This window comes from Martes martes (genome assembly GCF_963455335.1).
Source record: "Martes martes genome assembly, chromosome: 14".
NCBI classification, from domain to species: domain Eukaryota; kingdom Metazoa; phylum Chordata; class Mammalia; order Carnivora; family Mustelidae; genus Martes; species Martes martes.
The window spans coordinates 20120375-20135839 of record NC_137902.1 but is presented as its reverse complement, the minus strand read 5'-3'; positions in this window follow the sequence as shown (position 1 = coordinate 20135839).

Below are 15465 nucleotides of genomic sequence, written 5' to 3'. Positions count from 1 at the left end.
GGTCTCAGGGTCCTGGGATCAAGCCCCGCATCGGGCTCTCTGCTCAGCGGGGAACCTGCTTCCTCCTCTCTCTCTGCCTGCCTCTCTGACTACTTGTAATCTCTGTCTGTCAAATAAATAAATAAAATCTTATAAAAAATTTTTACTAATACAGCAGCTTTCATAATTGACAAATGGAAGATGCCATTTTTTTCCTCACTATCTAGTTCTGCTTTGACCAGGGGGAAAGGAGATGTGAATGTAGGAATGTAGAGATCTCAGCCAAGTCAATTATATTTTTTATTCTTATCAAATTTTCTCAAGCACACTGATTGCCAGAAAGACCAGCCCATATAGTTACCTTTCCCACCTCTAATAGGGCCAGTTGCTTCAAAATTCTGAATATGTCAGGAATATGGCTTTACCCATTATCATTAGTAAAAATTAGGGATCTAGAGTTCAGAAGAAAAACATTGAAACTTCTTTTCCTCGGAAACCAACCTGGAGCAATGGGGGGAAAAAACCCAAAAATAACAAAACACCATGTAATGTAGCTGAGAACTGGAATATAGTGAAGGTCCAGGCAGAGAACAACATTTGAGAGCTGGGCTGGAGTCTGAAAACTCAGATGAATTTCCTGAGATAGCTTAGTTGAGGAGACCCTCTTAGACATACATCGCAACTGGACAAACAGCCTCTGTATGCAGAAAGTGCCGGGTCTTTGCTGCTGACAAGAATACTGCAAGGCAGAAATTTATAGGCTCATATATTTAGACACAAAAGGATTGAATTCTACCTTGAACATTAATAGTTCTGCTAGGTTTGCCAAGTTATTTTATTTTCTTAAACTTTATTCCATCATCTGTAAAATAGGGATAATGCCCCCATGTGTGGGAGTTAATTTTGTTAACACACAAAGGAAGCTTAGCATGATGCCTGACATATAATACATCTTCAATAAATGTTAGCTATTAACAGTTACAAATAGGAAAAAAATATCAAGACTGGGTACAATCAGGTGGCACTCAAGGATATGTACAGAAATTAGCAACTTAAGGGACTCCCTGGCCAAGAAAAGCATCTGAGATTTGATTGCAACCCAAATAAGTTTAGTGCTGGATCTTCAGCCAAAAAGGAGAGATGAGAAACCAGGTCTGTCTGAACTAGGAAGTGGGCATCAGGTCCCGGGGTAATTTCAAAGCTGACTCATGGGTGTGAGGGCTCCTTTCTGTCCAGGTTCCCTGATCATTCTCAAAGGTAGGCCTAAAAAATTTTTTGGAAGAGGGAAGGAGCAGAGGGAGAGAGAAAGAGAGAATCTTAAGCAGGTTCCATGCCAAGCACAGAGCCTGATGCACAGCTCAGTCTCATGACCCTGAGATCATGACTCTCAGATCATGACCTGAACCAAAATCAAGAACAGGATGCTTACCAATGGAGCCACCCAGGCACCCTCAGCCTAAAATTCTTAAAGGAGTAGTAGTCAAGTAAAATCAGAGGATGCAAATTGTCAAACAAATGTTCTCTTCCATTTTTTCAAAACCATAGCAGTCACTCTATAATGTCTCCCTCCTCAGTATAAGAGGTATTTTGTCGAAGTTTATCACTGCAATGGGATAATGGTTACAGCAACTCTTGCTGTGTTTTGAGTCCACGGGGGCCCATGTGTTCCCAGTATGGAAACACCCTATCCACAATCCCTACAGAGTATGTGGTTTAACTTGTGATCCCCTTCAATCTCTCCCCCTCTCCAACCAGTTTCAGCTGACTGGACCATGAATAGGTACCTGAGTAGTGGTGGGACATCAGTGGACTGAGCACTATCTGACTTTAAAAAAGGAACAAAGTTAGTAAGACTCCTTGCATGGGTTTTAACCAAGAAACAAAAAGGGACCTCCAGGTGGTACAGTTAAAAGTCCTGAAAGTCCATGGGCACAACACTCTTAGAAACGGTAGAATCTCAGACAAAGCAGATGAGGTGACACAGAATGGAGCAGAGAGACTCAGGGCAGCCACAAGAAGGAAGATGACACAGCCACCACATTACAAACCATCTTTTGGGAGATTCGCTTCTTGATCTTCCTGGGGCCTGGTATCTGGCATTTTCTGGAATCTTAGCCTTAGCTTTGCCTAAGACCTCCCTCCAATGATTTTATTTGAGCTTTTTCTGTTTTTCTTGCCACAACCATAGTAAAAACAAAAACAAAACAAAAGAAACCCTGCATTGCTTCTAAAAGCAAAAGTAGAAAACCAACTGAATACTTTCCTTTCTGAAGATCTCTTCACACTAGCTGATCCTTTGAAAATGACCCTGAAAAAGTGTATGCAAAAGGTCAGCAACTGGCTGGTTTTAACCATGGTGAAGCCCACCTTGAATCCAGTCCCACTAAGTGAAGACATCTCACTTTTCCCTTTCAACGCATCTTTGTGTTGCCGTAGGGAGTCCCCATGACTCAGGGGAAATTAATAAAAGATCTGCAATTGCAAGGACCATGGTTTGAAACTCAACTATGTGAACTTGGGCCAACTGCTGTTTTGTTCCAGTAAGGAAGAACTATGTATGATGTTCTATTTGTTTGTTTGTTTCTATCATTATGGTCTCATGGTTTCTTATTTTATTCAATGGCTAATAATCAGTTTTATCATTATTTATTTTCATGCTGTACTAGCCTCTAATTTGGCCAGGGAGGCCCTTCAAGCTACCTTTTATGTCCTTTGGTCATGTCCCCATCATTCCTCGAGTACTTCCTTATCTTCTGGGCTTTCAGGCTCATCTTGTACTTTCTTTGCCCTAGCCCGAGAATAGCCATTTCCCCAAAAAGATCTGGTTTCAACAAGTGGAGAATAATACATAGAAACAAAGACCCGGATGTTAAATATATTCATTGTTTGTTGCATGTCACTGTTTTTGGCCTACAGTTATTTCTTGTATCTATTTAAAAAAAACAAAAACAAAATATAAGTTCATACTAATATCCCCATTTCCAATTCAACACAATCTGAATCCCGTCTTTCAACTTCCATCCCTCTTCCCCAATACCCTAAATCCAATACCAGGACTCAGAGCCAGTGATTATACCTTTACAAGCCAATTGCTCCCTCTGTAAAGTGAGGATAATAATAAACTCCTCGCTCAGCTTTTGTGCAGGTTAAATGTAGTAGTGTTTATAAACATCATGCCACGGGCCTGCAGTGTAACAGGCCTACCACAAGCCCACACAGTTCCTTGTGTGAAAGAGACAATATATGCTTCCTCCAGGTGGACAGCCTGACAAATGCAGTGTAAGCTGGCTTTCTGCCCCAAATCTCTCCCCAGCCTGGAGCATTTGTGCAGTCTGCAATCTGCATAATAGTGACTCACACCTGCACCATAGGCACTAAGTAGTTTTGTTATACTAGATACATGTGAATATTTTTCATACAATGTTTCATAAATAGGAGATCAGATGGGTCTAAATAAACTTGTCACCAAGGTTTCAGTCTCATACAAAGCTCAGGGCAACTCAGCACTGTCAGTAGAACCAAGTACACCTCCAAGGTCATCATGGAAAACAGTGTGCACTCACCGGCTACACGTCATTTTTTAACCTCATGCCTCATTATATCTCACCTTAAACTCTGCATCAGAAGCAGGCTGAAGTGAAAATAAAACCCAATCCCCTTATCCAGAGGCTCAACTATCAGCCAAGAAGCAGATGACCTCACTATATAATACAGAGTACACAAATGAAGACAACACTACAGGCAGAAAAGGTCACCTAATATCATGTTTGTGGAGCATCACGTTTGCTGGCAGATGAGTTACAACTGGTGAAGTGCCCACTCCTCGAGTGTTCTACCAGGTCCCTTTGAAAACAGGAAAATCTGTTCATCCCTAGTTTCCTCAGATGTTGTTTCACAGGGCTTAGTGGATTTTAGATGTTGGGGGGAACCTAATAAATCTAACTCAATGCTACAAATAGTAGCTCTGAGTTGTAGAGCATTAAAAGTAACACCGACTTGCTGAGCGTTGTATGTAAGTAATGAATCACTAAGTTCTACACCTGAAACTAATATTACACTGTATGTTGACTAACTGGAATTTAAATAAAAATTTGGAGGGGAAAAAAAAAGTAACAGACTTCTAAGGCTACATTTTTCTGTGGAAGACAGCAAGGCTGTTATAATAATATCTGTAATAGGAAAGGGGTAGAGACAATGTAGACAGTCCCCTCTCCTCTATAAGAGAGCCACACTGTACAACGTTACAGCGACACAAAACTCCAGGACACTGGGGCAACCTTGCAACCACGCTGTTCTTTTTAACCTTCTGAGGGGGCTAGAGGTGGAAGGTCTCTCACCTCCTGAGCCAGGTGACAGCGACACCTAAGAATGCCTTGGGGGTGGGGAGCACTAAAGAATAACATCCTTCATTTTTAACATGAAAATAAACGTGCAAACATTAAAAAAAAATAACATCCAAGAGGCAAAGGAGAGGCAATAACACTGTTGTTCCCAGAGTACCGAGCTCCTGTCACGTGCTTCCAAGAGTATCAAAACTCTCAGACTCATTAAGTCCTCAATCTATGCCTTACCTTATGTGATGAAGACCATGCAAAAGCCAAGCCAGACGAGTTCTCTCGGGTTCGTTTTCAGGATTCCTCCCCCCTAAACGGCGTTTAGGCACCAGAGCCCTAGCAAGGCAAAGAGGAATGAGCTTTTCAAAAAAAGAAGCCTGAAAAAGTCTAGCACAGAGCATGCATCTAGTAGGTGCTCAATAAACAGGTCCTCCCTTCCTCCTTGTGTAGGACCCTACTCCTCTCCTGCTGAGCACTGGAGAAGGAAACAGGTTTATTCTTTCCAAAAGAGACCTGGGTCACTGGAGGAAACCTGCTCCCTCCTCAACAGCCAGAATTCAGGCATATCCCTCACCCTTTGCCCACTTCAAGCACCCAGGTAAATCCCCACCCCAACTGGGAAGAAAAATATCCTCCTGGCGATGAGGGAGGAGTCCCAGCTAACTCTGGGAGGACCAGGGAGTGGCTGGGGCCTCTGGCTGACCATCACCAGGACGCTCTCCGACCACACCTGTGTCTCCCCCCAGGTCCACCATACAAGCTGAGCGTCAGAACAGGACAGAGCAGAGTTCGAGCCCACTCCCCCATTTCCAGCTGCGCCTCGGCGGGGGCAAGTCACTTAGCATCTCTTCATTAGTAAAATAAGGGTCTGGGGGACGCCTGGGTGGCTCAGTTGGTTAAGCAGCTGCCTTCGGCTCAGGTCATGATCTCAGCGTCCTGGGATCGAGTCCCACATCGGGCTCCTTGCTCCGCGGGGAGCCTGCTTCTCCCTCTGCCTCTGCCTACCACTCTGTCTGCCTGTGCTCACTCACTCTCTCTAACAAATAAATAAATTTAAAAAAAAAAAAAAATAAGGGTCTGGGTAGGTGTTCATAAGGCTGAGGTACGGATTCAGTGTGACTATACAGGAAGCAGACATTATTAAATGTTAACTCTTACCACTGGAACCCGAAGATGACCACGGGTCCTCCTCCCAGGCACAGACAGTTCAGGGCCTCCCGACAGAGGTACGATGTGGAAGCACCAGCACCTCAGCGCCACTCGCCTGCAGAGACACTGGCGCGGCCGCAAGGAGAGGTCAGAGGAAGGGCCGCACAAACACGAGACTGGAAATTCCGCAGACACCCTTTGTTAAATTTTGCAGAATCCCGAAGCCTCAGAGCGTTTCTACTCCGTAAGAAGGAAAACCGGAGGCACTCTTCTCCGGCACCCCCGCCGCGTGCCCGCGCTGGCCGCGCTCCCGGTTGCTTCTGCGCTGCCAGCGGGCGGGGCAGCCTGGGCCCGGGGCCCCTGCGGGCAAGGTGCTGCTCACCGAGCGGGTGGCCCTCCTCGGAGGCACGACGCTGAGGCAGGACACCCCGTGAACGAGCCGCAGCGCGCCTCGGCCGGCGGGCCTGGTGGTGCTCGGCTTCCCGTGCAACCGGGGCCGGCACCAGAAGACCGCCAAGGCCGGGATCGCGAAACCCTCACGACCCTTCGGTGGATCCGAGCCCGACTTCCGGCTCCTTGAGAATCACGTGGTGAGCACAGGTGCACCCGCCTGCAGGAGGCTCTCCCCACGCCCAGTGAGCACGTCCCTCCCGGCCCACCCCAGGTTCACCCGGGCTCAGGTGTGCAGCAAGGGCTTCAGCTGGAACTTGGGGAAGGCCTAGAGGGCCCAGACGGTGTGCCTGTGTGAAGGTACAGCCGCTGGTTACTCACCACCTGCTTTAGGCCTGACAATGCAGCCCACAGCCCCGCTGTCCTAGGGGCCCAGCAGTGTCCAGGACGCTTCTCCTACTCCTGGGGCTTGGCAGTCACAGCGCTGCCACCTGCGGATTTCATCCTTGATGGTGCTTCCTCTAAACCTGCATGCAGGAACTCCCGATATCCAGCAAAGTACATGGGTGCTTTGCATACATGCACCCTGACATGGGTGCTGGTCCTGTTCATCCCAGCCCTGCTCCCCAGAACATGGCTCCTCACTAAGAAATTGTCCGGTGTCAGTGCAAAGAAGGAGAGGAAGAAGGAAAATGGCCGGGGGCGGGGGCACTGCCATGTTAACTCATTAACACAAATGAGTGGCAAAGAAGCCATACCCAAAAGCCCATTGTAATGTGAGGGATTTACTGCAGAATGAATAAAACTCAGATTTCTAAACCAAGTGGGAAGGCAAAAATTGGGGCCCAGACCATCATTTTGGAAGGAGGAAAAAAAAATTGGAAACAGGAAAAGCAAAAACTATGACCAAAAAAAACCATCCAGCACCGGGGGCATTCTGTGGATTTTAACTCTGTGCATATAGGTAATTTGAGTGCACAGAAAGTCCCTGAAGAGCCCAGAAGGAGCTCTTTTCAAAATCCAGCACATAATTCTGTCTAGACTGTGAGACTCAGTAGATTTGAGGTGCAGCTTGGCTACAAGCTGAATCAGATAGCTGGGTTGAATACTGGGTTAAATGCTGGCTGTGCAAGTCATTTAAAACTCAGCTCCATCCCCTGTATGATGGGAATAACAACAGGATCTATTTCATAACATTGTTGTGAGTGGCAAATGTGACAGTGAATTTAAGATACTGAGCAAAGTGTTGGACATTTAACTACTTGATGAATGTCTCATTGTTTTTATCATGGTCCTCCAACTTGTTAAGCAGGAAGTAGAGGTCTTAGAAGATATTACAATGCAAAGATACTACAATGCAAACAACAATGACAGCAAACCAACATCTACCCACCTCTTATCCCATATAAATTCTGCTATGGTAGTCAATTAAAGATCGAATACCTCAAAAAAGAAAGTCGAAGGCTATTATAGTACATTAAAAAAAAATAAATAGAGCAAAAATAGTAATTCAAAATTTGTAACTAGAAATAAAGGTCAACACCACTGCAACTGCCCCACTGCTCACTGCCCAGTAGAAAATCTGCCCCATAGAAGGCCCCTAGGGAGCCAGAAAAAGCATCATTCAAACTTTCCACTGGCAGAAGACGACTGATTCTAGGGTCCCTAAACCCATACATCCCTGCAGAGGACTTCAGAGGTGGGTGGAGTGTTGGTCAGAATCCTCAGCCGGGGAGGCAAGCATTCTGTGAACCACACAGGACGGGCTAGTTGCAGGATTCTGTGGATATTACTTGTCCTAGTACTACAGAATTTTTAATGTTGAAAATATATACAAGCATGACAAATGGGGGGACACCAAATGACCATTAGGCTTATAATATGTATGTGAATAAGCCATCAAAATAGTCTCTGCAAATAAGGGGCCATAAAAATGCTAATATTTCTACCTTTTACTAGTAATAATAATGCATCATCAGGCTGAAACAGTTCCTTAAGTGCCTTATGTTCTCTGCTGGAATCAAGTCATTAATCCCATTTATATAGCTAATGGGGAAGCCCTAAGTCCAAATTAAGGTCTTGAAGAAAAGTACTGAAATTAATGACAAAGGGGAATCATTTTTCTCTACAGCTATAAGGTTGCTTTGCTAAATATGTGCTATATCGCACTTTTTGCCCCTGAACTTTACTTTGAATACTGACTAATCTACTCAGGAAAGAAACGGTCAATAAACCCACATCTGTAGTTTTGAGTTGGTCAGCCCAGACATTACCTGGTCCCTTTGTATGTCTCCTTCCTTAAAGTTTCCAAGTTCCAGTGTGCCAGAGAACAGAACAGTGACCCCTCTGCCATACCACACTCACCCCAAACTCTGCAAGGTGATGCAGTTTGGGTCTGCCACCCCCTTCCACATGAAAAATGTAGCACATAAGAGTTATATATTTTAGTGAAATCCTGGGTCAGATGGACAGACAGACGTGGGTCACATCCCAGCTCTATCAGCTTCTGAGGTTTCTGTATCAGTGAACATCAGTGAACATCTTTTAGGATAGTTTTCCTTGTCTTTAAAGTGGATGGGGAAGTAAAAGTACTCTCGGGATTATCTGGACAATTGTTCATTAATGTTAGTATTAAGTGACTTTAAGGGAGGGAGGGAAAATGGAAGGAGGGAAGGAAGGAAAGGAGGGTTGGAGGAAGAGGAGAGCAGGTAGGCAGAGAGAGAGGATCCCTTGAAGAGTCACAGCTTTACTGGACAGATCAGAAACAGAACAGGCCAGAGGACCCTCCCCAGAGCCCAGGGTCTCTCCTCCCAGAGTCTGACCTTGTTCTCTGTCAACTGAAAGATTCAAGAGCAAAAAAGCTGTGAAGCCCAGTGGAGCAGACGCCTCCTAGGAGCCACACTTGGGGGCGGGGCGGGGGGTGGGGTGCAGAGTTGGTGCCTCTGAGCTACAGTGATGGCTTTTGCTTTTTGCTGGGGGTGGTGGAGTCCGTGCTGTGAGCATGTTGAAGGCTACAAAGAGAGGGAGGTGCTGAGTCTATCTTGTTGCTATGCTCGCAAGCAAGAACATTGTTGTTAAACCACTGCCTCCTTGCTCTGCAATTACAGTCCTAATTAGAGGGGGAGGCTACAGCAAAGGTTCCTAATGCACCTGAATGACTGTCATTAGCCATCCTACCCACACATAACCTCCACAAGAAGCACTGGGAATTCTTTCTCAGCATCACGGACAGCTACATTTCCAAGTAGCTTCTCTCCCTATTTTGTGCCCAGCATGCAGCAGCGTCTTATCCCCACAGGTGTCTCAGGCCCCAGGTTTCATGTGTCTGCAAAAATGGAATAGGAGACCCCAACCTCAGCACTGGAGCCACATGCTCTGGTATAAGTAAAACACCCATGCTATTTATCACCCACTGGTGAAAAGAAAGCACCTGCAATAATGACACTGAGATAATAGGCATAAACTGGGACTTCTCTGAGCAAACAAGGACATAGGGTCATCCTAAGTATGAAACACACTAATGGAGTGAGGAGTGATTCTAACTGGGCTTCACACTTTGGGAACCCACAAGAAGGAGGAAATGGCCTACATACTAGTAAGCTTTCTCTCTTTAAAAACTATCCTAACTGGAGACGCCTGGGTGGCTCAGTGGGTTAAAGCCTCTGCCTTCAGCTTGGGTCATGATCCCAGGGTCCTGGGATCGAACCCCGCATCCGGCTCTCTGCTTAGCAGGGAGCCTGCTTCCTCCTCTCTCTCTCTCTGCCTACCTCTCTGCCTACTTGTGATCTCTGTCTGTCAAATAAATAAACAAAATCTTAAAAAAAAAAAACTATCCTGTTTATCCTCCTTTAAAAAAAAAGAAAAAGATAAGATTTTAAAAATAAAATATATTAAAATTATTAATATAAAAGTAAGCAATACAGAAAAGCACACCAAAAGAACAAAAATTATTGAAAATATCACTGGGGGCGGAGGGAGTATCATCATTTGGTGAAAATCATTTTTTCCACATCTCCATACTTGAAGAATAGATAAATGGAAGGATGGAGAGAAAAACAAAATACACCAGAAGGGATTACACTACACTACATATTTTTAATAAAAGGAACTGAATTTAACTTTACATGGTATACAGAAAAAGGAACCAGAAATGAAAGTAAGGGAAATGTTGATCCTCACATAAATGCTTCTTCATTATAAGAAAGATGAGTTCTTATATCCAAATTGCTCAGGTACCTACAACACTACATACCCTAACCCCCTTCTGATGTGACTCCAGGAATAACTTGGATTAAAGAGAAGTCAGTTGCCAGCTCCAGATGTCAGGCAGCCCTGGCAGCAAGTCTGGGGAATACAAAGGTAGTCCCTCCACCCCAAAGAACCCATTATGATCTTACAACTGTTATCTTCCATTTCCCCCTTCACTCACTTGGTTAGTGAAAGGCATCTGTTCAGAGAATATATGTTGCCTAGAGAGGTTGGTCTGTTGTGGTAAAGAGAGTCCTTGGCTAGAAGTCAGGAAACCAAGTCCCTTCTTCCAGACCTACTTCAGAAAGTTGTCACTGGAGCTTTCTGAGACTTAGGGTCTGCCCTAAACAAATAGTTAATATGAAGAACTATTGAGAGGCTCAGTGGTAATGAGGGGAATCTTTGAAACTGACGACTGGACATTCTAGGTGCGACCATATTGGCTTAGGAGCAAAGAACAAGTAGATGATCATATGGGGATAGGTCACATTCCATGAGCTTAGCCATGTTACCTGTAGCTTACCCTTCCTGAGACTCAGTTTCCACATCTTTGAAATGAGGATAGATGAGTAGAACCCAACTCAAAGAATCATTGTTAGGATTATGAGACACCCTATAAAAAAGAGTTCAGCAATCGCACTACTGGGTATTTACCCCAAAGATAACAGATGTAGTGAAAAGAAGGACCATCTGTACCCCAATGTTTATAGCAGCAATGGCCACGGTTGCCAAACTGTGGAAAGAACCAAGTTGCCCTTCAATGGACGAATGGAGAAGGAAGATATGGTCCATATACACTATGGAGTATTATGCCTCCATCAGAAAGGATGAATACCCAACTTTTGTAGCAACATGGAAGGGGCTGGAAGAGATTATGCTGAGTGAAATAAGTCAAGCAGAGAGAGCCAATTATCATATGGTTTCACTTATTTGTGGAGCATAACAAGTAACATGGAGGACAAGGGGAGATAGGAGAAGGGAGTTGAGGGAAATTGGAAGGGGAGGTGAACCGTGAGAGACTATGGACTCTGAAAAACAACCTGAGGGTTTTGAAGGGGTGGGGGGTGGGAGGTTGGGGGAACCAGGTGGTGGGTATTAGGGAGGGCACGGATTGCATGGAGTACTGGGTGTGGTGCAAAAACAATGAATACTGTTACGCTGAAAAGAAATAAAAATTTAAAAAAAAGAAAAAAGGAAAAAAAGAGCTCAGCTTGTTCTTAGACCATCAGAAACATTTAAAAATGCTAACTAACAAAATTAACTAAAACAAGTAAATTTTTATGATTAGGTCTGGGGAAATCCAGGTATGGGCCACTGCCTGGGCTGAATAGACCTGACTGGAGTTTGGCAGTGGGAAGCCAATGCAGCCTTAGAATCGTTCTGTGGATAGTTAAAATGGAAATGGGAGTGAAGCAACCTTCTCCAAGCCAGATCTTTACCTAAGCCAGCCTTGCCAAGCATAGCTCATGTCTGACATTGACAATGTACTTAACTGTCTGCAGACCATGACATGTGCTACAGAAGATTCATCAGTGTAGTTTAGAAGTTAGTACCTTATGCTTTGGACCCAAACATTCATACTTATGAGTTCACACTCTGCCATGGATGGGCTGTGTGACCACAGGCAAGTTATTTAATCTCTCTGAGCCTAATTCTTAATATGCCAAATGGAAATAATAATTAATTTCATACAGCTGTGGGGATGAGTGAATGAGATTGTGTGTGGGATAGGTCTCCTACGCAACCTATTACCAGTAGTATGCACCAGTAAATAGTAACTCCCATTGTTAATTATTTTATCTGTCCCTGCCTTTCAAAAGTTTATGCATGCTTGCAGGGACAAAGCTAATATACTAAAAGATGAGTCCATGGTAAGTGATAGAAAACCAGTACATGCTAAAATGAGGGAAACATCTACTTAGTAAATATTTGTGAGTTCGTTGTGTGTGCCCGACTGTGCTGGCGGTTGGATATACAGTAATGAATAAAATAGCCATATTCCAGCTATTGTCATCCAAGTGTGCTGGTGACTCACATAGAGTCTGTGGCATGAGACACCCAGCTCCCTTCCATGGCTGAAGCCCCACACTACTCTAGACCAAAAGGATTCAGTGTGGGGTCTTCTCTCTAAGAAACACTCATCTCTCTGAGGAGCCTAGGTAGCTCTGTTGGTTAAGCACCTGCCTCTTGATTTCAACTCAGGTCATAATCTCAGGGCCATGAGATCAAGCCCTATGCCCACACTGGGCATGGAGCCTGCTTGGGGTTCACTGCTCCCCACCTCTAAAAAAAAATAAATAAATCTTTGGGGAAAAAAATCATCTCTCAAAAAGGCATGAAGAAAGGGAACTTTAGCTCACTGTCTATTTGCCATCTTCCTTTTAGCTAATGTAATCTGCAGAAACTTGCAGGAAGCTCAGATAATTCCCAGATCTAAAATCTCAGAGTCAAGAGCTGTAGTCCTAGGGCCTGATTTGCATTCATGAATATGCAGCAGCACGAGCCTCTTGCTTGGGATTTCTGCCCTTTGATGCATGTCAGGGCTGTTTGTGGCTATACATTGTCCTTTCCGAAATGGAGTGCACAGTTAGGAAACGTAGATCTCAGAGCTGCCGGGGTGGGAAGAGCCACACCCAATCTCCAGCCCCTGTCATTCCTTGTCTGCAACTGAGTCTCTAAACTAGCCTTTCTCATCTTCGAATCGTTTTTGGTTCTGTTTCAAAACACAGAAAAATAATATAATACTTTATTTTCCCCTAGACCTATTTTTGAGTGACAGGAAGCAAATGATTTAACTGTAAAGTGCTTCTACTAATAACCTTCTCAGACTCAAAAAGTCCCAGAAAAGGCAAACACCCACAGAAATAACTGCAATCTACGCTGATCTTAAAAGCAGGACCAAATAGCTTATATTTCAGAGATTCAAGAGAGATGTAGTTTAATCTTAGACATTAGCAGCCAATTCTATTTTCACTGTAAGGCCATTTGTGCCCATAAGAGGCTTTCTGAAATAAAACTAAAAGAATACTTGCCTCTTCTCTTTGGTCTTGGCAGAAAGGTATTCTCTCGGCAAAAGATTCAGCAGCCCAAGTCAGCCTTATGGATTTGGCATTACTACCATCATCTGCTTAACCACCTGAGAAGTTCCCTTTTTGCAGGACCACAATCCTCTTGGATTTCATTTACAGGGTTGGGAAGTTCCCTGCATTGTCAGGGGACCTTCTTGAAGGAAGAAGCCAGTTTCTGAGGTCCAGGCTGAACCTGGCCCTGGGTGAGTGCCATTCCCAAATGGTGCCCAATTTCCTTCCAGATGCTAGGCTTCTGAGAGCTGAGGCTAGAACCAGGAGGGGCAGTAAGAGAGTGCACCAAAGGCCATGGCTAGACATGATATTGCTATTCTTTGGGTTCTCAGAAAGGTATTCCCGAAAACCTCTTACTGACATTACAGATGTCCTTAAATTAAAATAGAATTGCCAGCTAATGTCAAAGATTCAGCAGCAGGTTGCCACTCTACAGCTGTTACCATTTCTAAAGAGACATTTCATCATAGTGGTTATAGAGAAGGGTCTTTTTTTTTTTTTTTTTAATCAGACTAGACCTGAGGAGAGGAGCCATGCCCCACATTGGGAAAGAAAGAGAGGGAACCAGCATTCTGTAAACATCCACCCTGATCATCAAGGCCAGATGCTGCTTCAGAACAGATATCTTTAGTAGGAATAACTTCCCCATGAATTATGCATTATTATTCTCAATTCATGGATGAGGAAACAAAGCTCAGAAAGGTTAAGCCACTTGTCTGAGGTCATAAAGCCAGATGCAGAATGCACAGTGAGGTCTTTTGACTCCTCTAACGGTTCTTTGCACTCCACAGGATACCTCAAGAGATGTATATCCCGGTTCTAGTCCTATCTCTTACTGGCCACAAGTATGACCTCTTACCCATCAGAGGGGTGGAAATCAAGATCGGCATATGTAGGGGATGGAGAGATTGATTACATCCATGGCAAAAAATCCAGTGGTTCTAGAAGGAGCTTAGAGAAACCTGTTCCAAACCTGAGCTGCATCAGATTTGGCTGGAGATGTCAGAGAACAGTTGGTGGGTCCCTTGTAAAAGAATGTCTCCAGAGACTGCCTGACTATAAGTTCCTTCCTCGAGGAACCTAAGAGGTGACACCCTCCTCTAGCTGGCCTGTTTTAAGATGCCCTGGGAGCAAGAGAAAGTTCCAGATGGCTTCTAAAGGTCTCTGTCCACCAAGACAAGCATTAAGGCAGAAGATGTCTCAAATCGGGTGCCAGAATCATCTCTGGAATCAGAACTGAGATCAACAGCTCTGACTGTATATCACTTAAACACGTCACCTGATGTCTTTGTGCCTCAGTGTCCTCAGCTAAAACACTGGCCACGAATATGCTTTGAAAAGATAAACAGTCTCAACACACAAAGTACATACAACTACGAGAAGCAAAAATGTACAAGGCATAAGATGAAAACTAGAAGGTAAAATGTAATTTTAAGAAAGGATAAAACCAAACAGAACAGTTAAGGATACAAGTTTGACAATTTATATAACACAATGACATTCTCTTTGTGTATTTGTTGTTCAACCCAAACATTTGTGAAAAGATCAGAGGCCATCTTTCACAGCGAGTTTATCTACAAACACCGTGTCTCTCAACATGCGGTATCAAAATACCTGAGTCAGAATCCCCAGGGCACTAATTTTAAAGAGACTCCTGGACCTTACCCCAGACTTGCTGAGTCAAAATCCCCATGGATAAAGCCCAGGACTCTGCACTCTAATAAATTCCCCTAATGGCGCCTATGCAGGTAGTAGACAGACCTCACTCTAAGAACCCTGCGGGAGCATCTTCCAATCACATTGTTAAACCTGGAAGAAGCATAGCCAGCACTGTTAATGAATAAATGGGGGTGGGGGGATTCAGACAGGTGTTAAATAGGCAGTGCTGGTGTATCAGGTTAACTGAGGCCCCGAGCAAAACTTATCATATCACAGTGGAGGATGCTGTTGCTTGTAGTGGAGTACAAGATCACACCCAATTTATAGAACCCTGGGGAGAGTCTTCGGGGATAGGAAATGAATCCAGAGTTTACACAAGTTCACATATTTGGCTCTTACTAAGTTCCAAACTATTTTACCTGAAGATGAAAGGGCCTGCCAGAAACTTAAAATAACAATGGTATATGCATGCATGTGTTTATATGTATGTCATTAAGTATCTTATAAGCCTCCCCTTTTCTCCATCCCCCACCTCTATCCCCACATCAACCTCTAGTGAACCAAAAGATAAAAATGTCCCCTTTCATCTCCAGCTACAGTCAGGATTCCTAATACAGAAAGTAACC